Source organism: Dipodomys merriami, unplaced genomic scaffold (assembly GCF_024711535.1).
Source record: "Dipodomys merriami isolate MVZ:Mamm:240054 unplaced genomic scaffold, mDipMer1.0.p SCAF_2, whole genome shotgun sequence".
NCBI classification, from domain to species: domain Eukaryota; kingdom Metazoa; phylum Chordata; class Mammalia; order Rodentia; family Heteromyidae; genus Dipodomys; species Dipodomys merriami.
Window position 1 is genome coordinate 120373037 of NW_027203381.1, and position 15727 is coordinate 120388763.

Genomic DNA, 15727 nt, shown 5'->3' on the forward strand with positions numbered 1-15727 from the left:
CACCGCAAATAGGCTGGGTAGTGCAGCCCTGCTGTCAGGCAAGCCCAAGCCCTCAGCAGTGGCTGGTCTCCTGCCTGTAGTCCTAGCCTTCCTCCCTTTTCACTTGCAGCTGAGCCCCATGAAAGACCCGGGACTGTCTCACCCGATCGATACACAGTTGCTCAGTCAGCTCATTTGCAAGCAGGCAGAATGATTCGCGCTCTCACGTGTTCAGCTGGGGCTTTCCACCTTGCTTCCCCCTCTGCTGAATGCCGATTGTTATCACTGTGCCGGTGACAGTGAAAGATTTGACAATGAAGCGTTACTACATACTTAGAGTTTTCCATTTTCGAATTTAGTGTTGGAATTAGTATGTCATTAGGAAAACCTTAAGCATAACAAAAAGGTCTGTTGGCAATGTAATTGTAGACGGTCCGTTAATATATAATGCATACGTCTGTAATGGATAGTTTTCCTCATAAAATTTTCAAATGACTCGCAGCTGTGCGGGCTGGGGCTGTGACTGTGACTCAGAGCCAGTGCTGGTGCCAAAGGGAGATGGGCCCCAAGCCCAGAGCTTTAGCACTGTCACTACTGTCAGCCCAGCCGGGATGGGACCAACCAGCGAAAGCGGGAGGGGGGGGGAGGGCAGGCTGGCGGACAGCAGCCAGGCGCACAGGCAACAGCAGCACCCTCTCATTCTCCACTGACTTTAGTTGCCTTCTGTTTACAAAGTGATTCATTTCTCTCCCTCCCTCCTTTCTTCCTTCTGTCTATTCTTCTTTCCCTTCCTTTTCTTTTTATCCTTCCTCCTCTCTCCTTCCCTCTCTTCCCTCCCTCCCTTTCTCCCTTCCCTTCTTGGCAAATCAGAGTGACATTAACAAAAGCTTGGGTGGAGAACTAGCCATTTGAAGCCTGTGCCCTCCAGCCCCTCCACTGCTGTGTGGGCAGCCTTTGGCCTCAGACAAAACTACCAGAAAATGGCCTTCTGGGAGGGAGACTTCTTTGTGTAGCTCACCCCCACACCCTTCACCAAAAAAGCCACAGAAGACACAAGAAGCAGCCCCAGGATCACAGAGCAGACGGGTCCAGGCAGGAAGTGGACAGTGGTCAAGGGCCCCTGGTCTGTTGCCTGAACAGGTCACCTTTGTCTCCGAGTCTCACCAGTTGCTTGAACCAGTGGGGATTGAACCCTGGGCCTGAGTACTGCTCCTCAGGTCTTCAGCTCAAGACCAGCACTCTACCACTTGAGCCACAGTGCCACTTCCTGACTTTTTTCTGGTGGTTTATTGGCAATATGAGTCTCAAGGACTTCCTGCCTGGGGTGGCTTCAAACTGTGGTCCTCAGATCTCAGCCTCCTGAGTAGCTAGGATTACAGGTATGAGCCACCAGCACCTGGCTGTTTGTTTTCATTTTGAGACAGTCTCACTCTGTTGCCCCGGCTTGGCCTCTAGCTCCTGAGCTCACAGAACCCTTCTACCTCACCCTCCTGGAGTAGTTGAGACTACAAGCACACACCGCTGCACCTGGTAGGGGAATGAACAACCCAGTCTCCTTAAGCTTATGACAAAGCATGAAGAGTTGGAGGGTTTGGGTTGGGTGTGGCCTTGTCTCAGAACAGGTGTGGATGACTAGAGGAGGCAGGGGAATGCAGAGTGAGTGGCTGGGGTTTTTTTGGGGGGAAGAACACTTCATTACTGATGTGAGTGAGCTGCATGTGAAACATGGATGGACAGACAAACTTCCATCTTTCCCCAATGCCAGATTTTTTTTTGGCGGGGGGGGGGGGGGGGGGGTGTTGGTGGTGGGGCCGAACTCTGGGCATGCGTGCTGTCCCTCAGTTCTTCAGCTCAAGACGAGCACTCTATCGCTTGAGCCACAGAGTCACTTCTGGTTTTCTATTGGTTTATTGGAAATAAGAGTCTCACAGACTTTCCTGCCCAGGCTGGCTTTGAACCATGATCCTCAGGTCTCAGCCTCCTGAGTAGCTGGGATTACAGTTGTGAGCAACTAACACCCGGCTCCAATGCCAGATTTTTTTTTTCACTTTGCTAGTATTGAACTCAGGCCATATGCTCACCAGACACACTAACTACCGTTTAAGCAACTACCACAACTACCCAGCCCTTTCTGCGTTAGTTACTTTTCAAAGAGTCTCATGTCTATTTCCAGGCCATCTTGGACTATGATCCTATTTATTCTTCGTGCATAGCTAGGATTGTCCCCCATGCCCAACCTTTATTGGTTGAGAGAGGGTATCCCAAACTTTTTCCCTGTCTGAACTATGATCCTTCTGATCTCTGCCTCGTGAATAACGAGGATTACTGACAGGAATCACCACATCTGGCAGCAATGTCAGAATTTGCTTCACAGTTAACTCCACAAGATGCATTGCTTTGCAGGTTTAATTTGCCAAGTACTACTGAGTTTTACATAGTAGTCAAGAGCTAGTGGCAAACAGGTTCTTTTCTTTTATTTTTTTGGGTCCGGTCGTGGGGCCTGAACTCTGGGCCTGGGTGCTGTCCCTCAGCTCTTCAGCTCAAGGCTAGCGCTCTACCACTTGAGCCACAGCGCCACTTCTGGCTTTTTTTTTTTCTTTTTGCTTATGTGGTGCTGAGGAGTCGAACCTAGGGCCTCATGCATGCAAGGCAAGTGCTCTACCACTGAGCCACCTTCCCAGCCCCGAACAGGTTCTTTCATTCCAAACTTAGTTGCTGATATTAACTCTCAGAGTCTAAACTCTGCTTCACAAAACAACACGTAAGCACTCATCCCTGTTGCCTCTCTTAGAAATGATCTGGCTGGAACCACCTGGGACGTCTCTATGACAACCTTGTGTGCTAAGCAGGTGACAGGCTCCTCCCGACAAGCCCTGGGCCACCTCTCCCAGGCCAAGCTGCTTCCCAGGTCCCCTCTCCTCCCGGGCCCATGCACAGCAGGCAAGCCAAGACCCTCACAGAGCAAGCACTGTGCCCACTGTGGCTCAGAGATGTGGCCCTGGCCTTGGGTTGGCCAGAGCAGGCACGGTGAGGGCAGGCTCCAGATGCAGGCTGGGAGGTTCAAACAAGCAGGAAGTTGGCTTTGGGCAGAGGAGTGCTGTACCCGTGGCAACTAGAAGTAATCCAGGACCTCCGCCTGACCTAGACCCAAGCGGAAGTCAGAAAAGGAAGGAGTGGGGTTCCTGCCTGTGCTACTGACTCCCTGGGGCACAGAACAGGGGTGCCAGGGTGGGCATGGGATGCCAGCATGGTGGGCAGGACACCTCGGCCAAGGGACCATGAGGTATTTTCATGTTGGCTTCTGTGTCTCTCTTTCTGCCTCTGATGGCATGGAGGAACTTCCCCTTCACCCTCGCAGGCTGACTGGGATGAACTGAGGATGCTTGGAGAAAATAGGGGGCCAGGGGCCAGGGGCTCACACCTGTCATCCTAGCTACTCAGGAGGCTAAGGTCTCAGGATCCTGGTTCAAAACCAGCCTGGGCAGGAAAGTTCTTGAGTCGTTAGCTCCAATGACCCAGCAAAAAGCCAGAAGTGGAGCTGCAGTTCAAGTGGTAGAGCTATAGCCTTGAACAAAAGAGCTCAGGAACAACGCCCAGGCCCTGTGTTCAAAGCTAGGACTGAAAAAAATAAAGTGTCCTCCTCCTGCTAGCATGCCTTCTCTGCTGCTGGTTCTAAGCAACTGGCGACTGAGGGCCACAAGGGACCCAAAGCCAGCATACGGGGCCCCACCTTGAAAGTAGGCATCCAGCACAGGTGCTCTGGGGCCACCAGGGGTCCCAAAGACACCCCAGCTCCCAGAGAACTGGAAGTTTCCCAAGAACCAGGCACAGAGACCAACTGAGTTCTGTGTTGCATGCAGCTTCAGGAGCCAGGGTGGCTGGGGGCAGCCCACAGGCACCTTGGTCCCCTGGGAGCCAGGGGAGAGCCTCAGCCCCGATCAGAGACACTGTGCAACTGCCTGGCCATTCCCCAGCACTCAAGACCTGTCTGGAGAAAACCCCAGACAGCTAAGAGGTCTCCATGGGGACGGTGCTCACTAAAATGCCTCCTCCCAGAAGGAGCCAAGGCTTAATGCTGCAGCAAAAACAACAAGAGAATTCCTGACATCTCAGTTGGCCAGGTCTCCTGTTATTCCTCACAATGCCGTCCATTTAGATTTTAAATCACATTCTTACTGGCAAAGGTAACCCTGGGAGTTTGGCTATTATTTTTTTATTTATTTTTGTTGGCTGTGAAGCTGCAGCTCAGAGCCTGGGAACTATCCCTCAGCCACAGCACCACTTCCATTTTTTTTTGTTGTTCATTGGTGGTGAGAGTCTCCTGGACTGTCCTGCTCAGGCTGGCTTTGAACTCTGATCCTCAAATCTCAGCCTCCTGAGTAGCTAGGATTGCAGGCATGAGCCACCGGCACCCAGCATCCAATTTATTCTTTAAAGGGACTCTGATTTTGAGTTTCAAGAAGTAAACTCTTAATTTATTTAAACACTTGAGAGCTGAAACAAATCTACTAGAGGAAAATTCACTCAGGCTTCTAATTATTCCATGGACTTTTTATCACTTGTAATGACATTCCTTGTTTTGTGTGCTTTTTTTTTTTCTTTTTTCTTTTGTCAGTCGTGGGGCCTGAACTCTGAGCCTGGTGCTGTCCCTCAGCTCTTCAGCTCAAAGTTAGTGCTCTACCACTTGAGCCACGGCGCCACTCCCGGCTTTTTCTGCTTATGTGGTGCCGAGGAATTGAACCAGGACCTCATGCATGCAAGGCAAGCACTCTACCACTGAGCCACCTTCCCAGCCCTTTCTTTCTTTTTTCTTTCTTCAGGTAGTGAACTTAGATACTCTCAACTTGTTTTTTTCACTCAAGGCTAGTGCTGTACCACTTGAGCCACAGCTGTGCTTCAGGGTTTTTGGTGGTCAATTGAAGACAAGAGTCTCATGGACTTTTCTACCTGGGCTGGCTTTGAACTGTGATCCTCAGATCTCAGCCTCCTGAGTAGCTGGAATTTCAGATGTGAACCACTGGTGCCCTTGGAGAAGGTTGTTTTATCCAGTTATTACTCCATATCCCTAAACTTGTTGCATCACACCACGAGATACTGTTGACAAGGACACAGAAATAGACGAGAGCCCCTGGGGAAAGAGAAGGTGGCAAACACGGGGTGCTCCGCAGGAGGTTTGATCTGAGCATGAACAATGGCGACCTTTTGGGGCTACAGGGTAATGCAGGAAATAAATTCCCAGTGTCTCAACACCCTGATGCCTAGTAGCTAGCTGACACTTCATTTCAGGTGCTCCACATGTGTTCCATTACCAGTGTGACAGGGTAGATTATTTACAAATCACTGGTGTGCAGGAGCAGATATGCACACTGAATCACACATTGAATCACACCGAATGCACGCTGGTCAGTCTGCATCCTCCCTTCCTGAGGACTCAGATCGTGCAAGGGCGGCCCCCCGCATCCCATGTGGAGTTAAGGGGACTTGAGATTACATTCATGAGGGCTTCCTGAAAGCCCGAGCTTTCTCCAACAGTGAAAATAGGATTGGCTAAATAAGACCACCCAGGGCTCAGCTACTCAGGAAGATGAGATCTGAGGATTATGGATCAGAGCCAGCCCAGAGAGAAAAATCCATAAGACTCTTATCACCACTCAACAGCAACATGCCAGAAGTGGCGCTGTGGCCCAAAGGGTAGAACACTAGCCTTGAGTGAAAAAGCCAAGCAAAAGTGGGAGGCCTGAGTTCATGCCCCAGTACTGGCACACACATACAAAAAAAGAGAGGTCAGGGGAGGAGAGAGAGAAAGGAAGAAAGGAAAGGAGGGAGAGAGGGAATCAAGGCAGGCTAGGTGCTAGGAGCTCACACCTGTAATCCTAGCTACTCAGGAGGCTGAGATCTGAGGATCATGGTTCAAAGCCAGCCCAGGCAGGAAAATCCATGAGACTCTTATCTCCAATACCACCAGAAAACCAGAAGTGCTGTGGCTCAAAGTGGTAGAGTGCTAGCTTTGAGTGGAAGGAAAAAGAAGGAAGGAAAAGAAGGCTAGGATTAGATCCTCTGTAAATCTCTCAGAGAGGAGAAGATCATGGTAGCATTCCACCATAAACTCCGCTTTAGACATGCATGCGCACAGAAAACCTGACAGAAGTCCGGCCTCCTGAGAGATGACAGCCACGAAGGAAGGCAAGGTGCATTTTGCTAAAGCTGAAGAAACAAATGCACTCAAATCATTCTGCAGCTCTGTGTCCCAGTGCAACAGGTACACAGCCAATGAGCAGGGATAGGAGGTGAAGACCTGGACACGCTTGCTCTGGAGGGCTGGAGAGAATCTGCAGAGCAGCGTCTCCAAGCAGAAAGCCAGGGGCTTCTCAGGAAAACTTCACATATTTGTGTTGGGAATCCTGGGCCTCACATGGGAGGCTGCACATTCCTGAGCCTGCTCAGTTCAAGGTCATCATCACAAGGTCAAAACCAAGATGGAGGGCACATTCCTGAACATAGAATTCAGTCTTCCTAAGTTTCTCCAGAAAGCTGCAGATGAGACCAAGTGAAAAACAACTGTGAAGGAGTTAGCAGTCTCTTTTTCTTCCTTCCTTCCCTCTTTTTTTTTTCTTCTTTTCTTTCTGCCAGTCCTGGGGCTTGAACTCAGGGCCTGGGTGCTGGCCCTGAACTCTTTGCTGAAGGCTAATGCTCTTCCACTTGGGCCATAGCTCCATTTCCAGCTTTTTTACTAGTTTATTGGAGGTAAGAGTCTCACAGACCTTTCCTGCCCAGGCTGGCTTTGGACAATCCTTAGATTTCAGCCTCCTGAGAGCTAGGATTACAGGTGTGAGCCACCTGCAAGTTAGCAGTACTTTAAAGGAGCAGATTTTCTCTAAAACTAAAAGAGACTGCCCTAGGAAGTGCCTGCCTCACCTACCAACTCAAGTTTAGATTTTTTTTTTTTTTTTTTTTGGTCTGGTCGTGAGGCCTGAACTCTGGGCCTGGGCGCTGTCCCTCAGCTCTTCAGCTCAAGGCTAGCACTCTACCACTTGAGTCACAGCGCCACTTTCCGGCTTTTTTCTTTTTTGCTTATGTGGTGCTGAGGAATCGAACCCAGGGCCTCAGGCATGCAAGACAAGCGCTTCTATCACTGAGCCAACTTCCCAGCCCATGCTCTATATAGTTTTTTGTTTTGTTTTGTTTTTTTTGTCAGTCGTGGGGCTTGAACTCTGGGCCTGGGCCTTGTCCCTCAGCTCTTCGACTCAAGGCGAGCGCTCTACCACTTGAGCTACAGTGCCACTTCCCCAACTCAAGTTTAGGAAAAAAAAAAAAAATACCATCCCTTCACCATAACCACAAGCAAGCAAGTGCCTAAAACCAGTATGATCTGCTGAAGTCTTTGACAATTCAGGATCGCACATGACAAAACCTTTGGTCTTTTAGTTTGACACTGCTTTTCCTGGGTTCTAAGCTGTCCCAGACACAGGAGGCTGGTGTGCCAGCCGTGCTGCTCCTTCCCCTTTGGGGTTCATCCTCAGCTTCCTCAGAAGTGACACCCCACCACGAAGAAGGCTAAGCCCCAGGAAAGGCCAGGCAGTGGGCATGGAGGAAGGAGATCCAGTCAGGTGGCCCCTGTCTCTCCTACCCTCTGAGCCACCATCCTTTTTGCTTATTGTAATATTAAGTCAATTGGCAAAAGCTATTAAAAGAATTTCTGAGCAGGGCAGCCTGGGCAGGAAGGCTGTGAAATTTTTATTTTCAATTAACCAGGAAAAAAAGCCAGAAGTGGAGCTGTGGTTCATGTGGCTGAGTGCCAGCCTTGAGCAAAAAAAAGCTAAGGAACAGCACCCAGGCCCTGAGTTCAAAGCCCTAGTACTGACACGAGAAGAAAAAAAATAACGAAAATGTCATCCCAGAGGCCCTTGACTGTAAGTCCACCTTAAAGCCGGCCCAATGGGAAAAGAAATGGGACAGCCAGTTACACAGAGATGTGGCTTTCAGGAAGGCAGTGTGTCCATGCCGCAGGCCTCCCCTGCCTCACCTCCCCAGCGAGCAGTGTCCATCCCGCAGGACACCCCTGCCTCACCTCCCCAGCGAGCAGCGTGTCCATCCCGCAGGACACCTCTGCCTCACCTCCCCAGCGAGCAGTGTCCATCCCGCAGGCCTCCCCTGCCTCACCTCCCCAGCGAGCAGTGTCCATGCCGCAGGACACCCCTGCCTCACCTCCCCAGCGAGCAGTGTCCATCCCGCAGGCCTCCCCTGCCTCACCTCCCCAGCGAGCAGCCTGTCCATCCTGCAGGCCTCCCCTGCCTCACCTCCCCAGCGGGCAGTGTCCATCCCGCAGGACACCCCTGCCTCACCTCCCCAGCGAGCAGCCTGTCCATCCCGCAGGCCTCCCCTGCCTCACCTCCCCAGCGAGCAGTGTCCATCCCGCAGGACACCCCTGCCTCACCTCCCCAGCGAGCAGTGTCCATGCCGCAGGACACCCCTGCCTCACCTCCCCAGCGAGCAGTGTCCATCCCGCAGGCCTCCCCTGCCTCACCTCCCCAGCGAGCAGTGTCCATCCCGCAGGCCTCCCCTGCCTCACCTCCCCAGCGAGCAGCCTGTCCATCCCGCAGGACACCCCTGCCTCACCTCCCCAGCGAGCAGCCTGTCCATCCTGCAGGACACCCCTGCCTCACCTCCCCAGCGAGCAGTGTCCATCCCGCAGGACACCCCTGCCTCACCTCCCCAGCGAGCAGTGTCCATCCCGCAGGCCTCCCCTGCCTCACCTCCCCAGCGAGCAGTGTCCATCCCGCAGGACACCCCTGCCTCACCTCCCCAGCGAGCAGTGTCCATCCCGCAGGACACCTCTGCCTCACCTCCCCAGCGAGCAGTGTCCATCCCGCAGGCCTCCCCTGCCTCACCTCCCCAGCGAGCAGCCTGTCCATCCTGCAGGCCTCCTCTGCCTCACCTCCCCAGCGAGCAGTGTCCATCCCGCAGGACACCCCTGCCTCACCTCCCCAGCGAGCAGCCTGTCCATCCTGCAGGACACCCCTGCCTCACCTCCCCAGCGAGCAGTGTCCATCCCGCAGGCCTCCCCTGCCTCACCTCCCCAGCGAGCAGCCTGTCCATCCTGCAGGACACCCCTGCCTCACCTCCCCAGCGAGCAATGTTTCTGCACAGGCTGGTTTCAAGGACCCACGGTTTAAAGAGTGTGCTGGACATGAGGACTGAGGCTAGGAGCCACGGAAGACACAGAGAAGCTTCATGCCCCCAGCACAGTTACTCTGGGTGGTGGACAGGACTTTTTCACTGGGAAGGTTTGTCAGAGCCTTGTGCCATCAGAGCAAGGCCTACAGCCATGAAAATCCCACGTGGAGCCCGTGTTGCTGGTTATACTTCCAGGTCAGCTTGCCTTACCTGAAGAAGAACCTGGAATCCGTACAATGAGCCACACACACCCTCTCAGCAGACCTTTTGTTGCTGAACAGGTTCCCATGTTAGTGGCTGTGACAACAAAATACCCACAATGACCAACTGAAGAAGAGCCAGGTGCCAGTGGCTCACACCTGCCATCCCAGCTACTCAGATGATGAGCTGAGATCTGGAGGGTTACGGCTCAAGGTTAGCATAGACAGAAGAGTCCAATCGACACTATCTCCGAAGTAACAGGAAAAGTCAGGACTAGAGGCCTGCCTTTAGTGGTAATGGCACTGAGCCAGGGCAAGGCCAAGGGCTTGTCCCTCGGACCACCAGACGCACACACTTTTGGGGATTTGAGGCAGCGCAGGGTGGCAGAAGTGTGTGCTAAAGGAAGCAGCTGGCATGGCAGCTGGGAAGCAAAAGGACAGACGAGGCAGGGCTGCGTTCCAACATCTGCTTCAAGGCAGCGTCTCCAGTGACCTCTTCCACCCCTCGACCCCACCTCCTACACCAGCACCACAGCCTGGGCCACGCCTTCAGTGCAGGTCTTCTGGCTTGGGGAACCATATCCAAACTAATGGTTTCCAACTGAGAGGCTTTGATGAGGCCATGGCACTCGTGACCTTGACAGGGAGGGGTATGTCTGAGTGTGGCCGGGCCACGAAACAGCCCTGGGGTCCCACAGATCTATTAACACAAAGGCAGATGACAGTCCCCATGCTACCCAACACTGTGACTGGGCTCAGGCCCGACACTCCCCTGACCATTCCACCAGACAGCTGTCCAGGTGGAAATTTACCAATGGGCCAGTGTGCCTGATGGCATGCTTGAATAGTTAGAGGAAGAACAAAATAAAATACCTACACACACACACACACACACACACACACACATACACACTGCTTCTGTGACCTCAGGTGCAGATTCCTCCCCATACTAAAATACCTACACACACACACACACACACACACACACACACACACTGCTTCTGTGACCTCAGGTGCAGATTCCTCCCCATACGTCCGTTCTTGTGACTTCCTACCTGGAGATAGCAGCAGATGCTACAGATAAAGGACTCAGCATCACGTGATGGCCATAGGTCCTGACTGGGACCTGAACTCTGACAGATTGGCAACTCCAGGTTCCTGTGTCCCTTATCCCCTCCCCATACTCCCTTCAGCTTGAGCATTTTGCTAGAATTGTTCACAGAACTCAAGGAAACACTTTGTGTCAATCCATTGATTATTGTTATTATTATTATTGCTGGTCCTGGGGCTTGAACTCAGGACCTGAGCATGTCCCTGAACCTCTTTGTGCTCAAGGCTAGTGTTCTACCACTTGAGTCATAGTGCCACTTCCAGCCTTTTTTTTCTGAGTGGTTTATTGGAGATAAAGAGTCTCACAGACTTTTTTTGTTGTTGTTGGTTGTGGGGCCTGAACTCTGGGCCTGGGCGCTGTCCCTCAGCTCTTCAGCTCAAGGCTAGCACTCTACCACTTAAGCCACAGCCACAGTGCCACTTCCGGCTTTTTCTGCTTATGTGGTGCTGAGGGATTGAACCCAGGGCCTTATACATGCAAGGCAAGCGCTCTACCACTGAGCCACCTTCCCAGCCCTCTCACAGACTTTTGTGCCCAGGCCAGCCCTGAACCATAATCCTCAGATCTCAGCCTCCTGAATAGCCAGGATGGCAGGTGTGAGCCACTGGCGCCCAGCTAACCCATTTTTGTGATAAAGGATCAGCTCAGGGTTACCATGCCCTCTTATGGCACCCCATCATCCACAGCTTTGCCACCTGGAAGCCATCTGAGCCCCACAGGTCAGGCGTGTGTTTAAAGGCTTCCTCACGGGATGTGATTACTGCCTCGTCTCAGCCCCTCTCTCCTGACCACAGGGAGTATGTGTGGAAGCTTCCAAGCTGCTTGACCAGCCCCCATCCCAGAGCCGCATTAGGACAGAAGACCCTCCTGCCACCCAGGAAATCCCAAGAGATTCAGAGGTCTGTGTCAGGAACCAGACTCACAGACGGAATATTAGAACAGACAATGCTTCTGCTGACCCTTCAAATGACACCCTTGCCCTGGGTGACACTCCATCCTGCGAGAAGCAGAGAGGGAGGAGACTCACTGAACCCATCCAGATTCCTCACCCTCAGAAACTGGATGGCTAGGGGCTGGGAAGGTGGCTCAGTGGTAGAGTGCTTGCCTTGCATGCCTGAGGCCCTGGGTTCGATTCCTCAGCACCACAAAAGCAAAAAGAAAAAAGCCAGAAGTGGCACTGTGACTCAAGTGATAGAGCGCTAGCCTTGAGCTGAAGAGCTGAGGGACAGCGCCCAGGCCCAGAGTTCAGGCCCCACGACCGGACCCAAAAAAAAAAAAAAAAAAAAAAAGGAAAGAAACTGGGTGGCTAATGAGTGTGGTCTTAAGCTGCCAAGCTGGAGATGTTTTCAGCACAATAGGTAACTAACACGCCATGCTTTAGAAACATTCTTCCACGCATTCAACACATACTTCTCTGCCAGGCATTATTCCCAGGTGCTTGGCTTACATCAATCAGTAAGCAAAGCTGAGCAGAATTCCTGCTCTCATGGGTCATAAACTTCAGTGTTGGGCAGCAGGGGAGGGGGTGGGGTCTGCTGTGTTGGAAAGTAGGCCTAAAAAATTAGTCATATAGGGGTGCATTATCCAGGGTACTCCAGAGAAAATGAGCTAACAATACGGGGTCCTGGGCCTTGAACTTAGGGCCTGGACAATGTCCCTGGGCTTCTTTTGCTCAAAGCTAGCACTCAACCACTTTGAGCCACAGAATCACCTCTGGCTTTATTGGTAATTTACTGGAGATGAGAGTCTCACAGACTTTCCTGCTTCGGTGGGTTTTGAACTAAGATCTTCAGATCTTGGTCTCCTGAGTAGCTAGGATTAGAGGCGTGAGCCACCAGAGCTTGGAGGATTTTTCTATAGTGACATAAGGCATGCATTAAGGACTAGAGCAGGTAAGAAGTTCCACAACAGGCCCTGTGCCCACTGGAGATTCCCCATGGCTCTGTCCAAGTGTAAAGGCCTCAGAACCCTGAACACCTGAAAGTCTGGGGACAGGCTCAGGTACCTGTCCTGGAGTTTTCCAAAGGCCAGCAAGCCTGGAGTTTAGAAGATCAAGGCAGGAGCGGGGAACAGGGAGGCATTTTTATTTGCATGGTTTGTGATTGCTACACAGATGATGTGCCTCTCTCTTCTGCTTGGCTGAGACTTACACCCCATCCTCCTTAGAAACCCTCTCTGCCCAAACCACACTTCACACTTAAGGTTCTCCTTCGTCCTGCCCAGTTTGACACCCAGATTCACCACGGCCTTTGGGGCTGCCGAGAGCCCTGTGGGACCAAGCACTTCCACCTGGGCAGCTAGAAGGCAGACCTTTCGCCTCTCACAGTCTGAAGTTGGGGCACAACGTGATGGGGTCTTTCTGAGCCTGGTGGCTGGGCCCAGAGCCGGAATTCTGCCCCTCCTTGGCTTTTCCTCGAGTGTTTCTCTATCTAGCTTTTGGTGTAGCTGCTATGCCTCTTTCGCTCCCCACCCAGTGTACACGGTGCGCCCCAGTGCCCTATGCCACCCAGTGCCCACCTTCCTCTGCTTCTCCTGTGGGGCTACATTAGGCCACACTCATCGAATCTGGAGGATTAAATTCTTTCTGTGAACAAGGATGGCAGCTGAGGCAAGGTGAGAAAGAACAAAGCAGAATAAAATTCAAATTGGGTCTTGTCCACTTGCTTTGTAAATCTGAAACATTTCCATTTTTTTTTTTTTGGTGCCCATCCTGGGCCTTGAACTTGGGGCCTGGATGCTTAGGTTTTTCATTTAATGCTAGCACTCTACTACTTGAGCTATACCTCCACTTCCAGCTTTTTGGTGGTGATTTGCAGATAAGAATCTTACAGACTTTCCTGCCTGAGTTGGCTCTGAACAGAGATCGTTAGTGCTCAGTCTCCTGAGTAACTGGGTATAAGCCACCAGTGCCTGGCAACAAAAACAAACCAAAAGCAGAGACTGGGAAGGTGGCTCAGTGGTAGCGTGCTTGCCTCGCATGCATGAGGCCCTGGGTTTGATTTATCAGCACCACATAAGCAGAAAAAAGCCGGAAGTAGCACTGTGGCTCCAGTGGTAGAGCGCTAGCCTTGAGCTGAAGAGCTGAGGGACAGTGCCCAGGTCCAGAGTTCAGGCCCCATGACCGACAAAAAAAAATAAAATAAAATAATTCAATCTTATTCTTTCAACAATGTGCTGTTGACACTGGCAACAGGAATTCCACTCAGGCATTTCTAGTAAACAATCACTGCATGAGTGCCTCTGTATTTCACATACCTAGATGTGATCCTTGGAAAAAAAGTAACGTATCATTTTTTTCTTTACCCTCAGTACTGGGAATTAAACCCAGGGCCTTGCTACCACTCACACCTTTTGTTTGAGATCCTGTCTCAAACTTAACTTTGCTTGGGCTGGCTTTAAACTTCCAGCTTTCTGATGAATACCATCCAAAGGGATAAGCTACTGCACACAGAAAGAGTAACCGAACTTTAGAAAATACAATGGAAAGAAAATAGACAAGAGTGGCTAGTTATCTGAGTTAAAATGGACAAATTTCATTTAGAAAACAATTTTTCCCTTTAGATAAAGCCATCTTGACACCTGGCACTCAAGAGGCCCCGTGGATAAGTTGGATCCAAAAGAAGCAGAAGGAACTTTGTACTTTCCAATAGCTCATACATGAGTTTGAATTCATCTTCCTTTCCCCCCTTCCCTAGACTTGTACTTGCCTGGCTTGCTTATTCAGCTGCTTGGACCATGCCCAGCATTTTGCTGGTTATTTTGGAGATAGAGTCTCATAGATTTTCCTGCCTGGGTTGGCTTTGAACTGTGATCCTGTGGATCTCGTATTTCTAGGCAGCTAGGGTTATAGGCATGAAACACTAGCATCCCTGAAGTATTGTTCCTAATGGAAGGTCCCCAAATGTATAAGTCCTTCCTTGGACGTTTTGCACAGATGGAGGTTTCTCCTCTTTCTGGAGGTGACCTGGGGCAAAGGAAAAAATAGAAAAGAAACAACTCAGCATGCAGGGCAGCATCAAGCTTTTGATCCTACAGAGGACAGGGGGACAGGGCCTGGCCTCAGGCCCTATCCCTCAGGTGGCCAGCTGCCTTTGGACTCTGGAGCAGCCATTTCTACCATGCTGGCCTCACCCTCAGGTGCCCCTGGGAAGCCAGGCTGCCTCACAGGCTGCAGCCCGGTGAAGCTAGTGAGCCCAGGCTCCCTCCTGGCACAGGGACCTGTACCTGCTTTCACCATTTTGGGGGGGGGGTTCGGTCGTGGGGGGCCTGAACTCTGGGCCTGGGCTCTTCAGCTCTTCAGCTCAAGGCTAGCGCTCTACCACTTGAGCCACAGCGCCACTTCCGGCTTTTTTCTTTCTGCTTATGTGGTGCTGAGGAATCGAACCCAGGGCCTCAGGCATGCAAGGCAAGCGCTCTACCACTGAGCCACCTTCCCAGCCCCTCTGCTTTCACCTTCTGCAGTCACTGCGTTGACACTTTCTTCCCATCTTTCTCCCTCTCTCTCTCCCTTTCTTTCTTTCTCGTTCTGGTCACTCTTTCTTTTCCAGTGCTGGCCTGGGCGCGCATGTCCCTGAGCTTCCTCACTCGAGGCTGTGCCCTACCAGCGGAGCCCCCGCTCCCTTCCTGCCTTTGCCTTTTGCTGGTAACTGGAGGGAAGAGTCTCCTAGACTTGCCTGCCGCGGCCGGCTTCGAGCTCAGTCCTCGGGTCGCGGCCTCCTGGGCGGCGGGGCGGGCCCGCGCTCCCTCCGCACCGACCTTCCCACCTCGGGCGAGCGGGGCCGGCCTCGGCCTTCTCCCCGGGCGGCCCCGGCTCAGTGCGGCGGCGTGGGGCCGCCCTCCTCAGGCCGTGGGCTCGGGGGCCCGCGCGCCCGGGGCGTCTGCCCACCGCCAGGCCGGCGCGGGCGCTCCTCCCGAGCCGACGGGAGCCGGGGCCACGCGGGCCCGGAGCCCCGGCGCCGAGGCGGTGAGGCGGCAGCGCGCCGGCACCCACACTGGACGCCACACCGGCCCCGGTGGTACGGCCCGACCTCCCCGCCGGCACCACATGGTGGCAACCCAAGCCTCCACTCCGCGGCTCCTGACCCGGGAGGGGGCGTGGCGGCGCGAAACCACGCCCTCACTGCATAGTCATGAGGCGGGAAGCTCAGCCTCAGGGGCGGGGCCGCCGCTCCTCGCGCCCGAGCTCGGCCGTCAGGGCGGGGCCTGGCTGCGGGCGCGAGGAGGGGCGGGGCCGTCCCCCGCCCCGCCCACGGCCTCGCCCCGC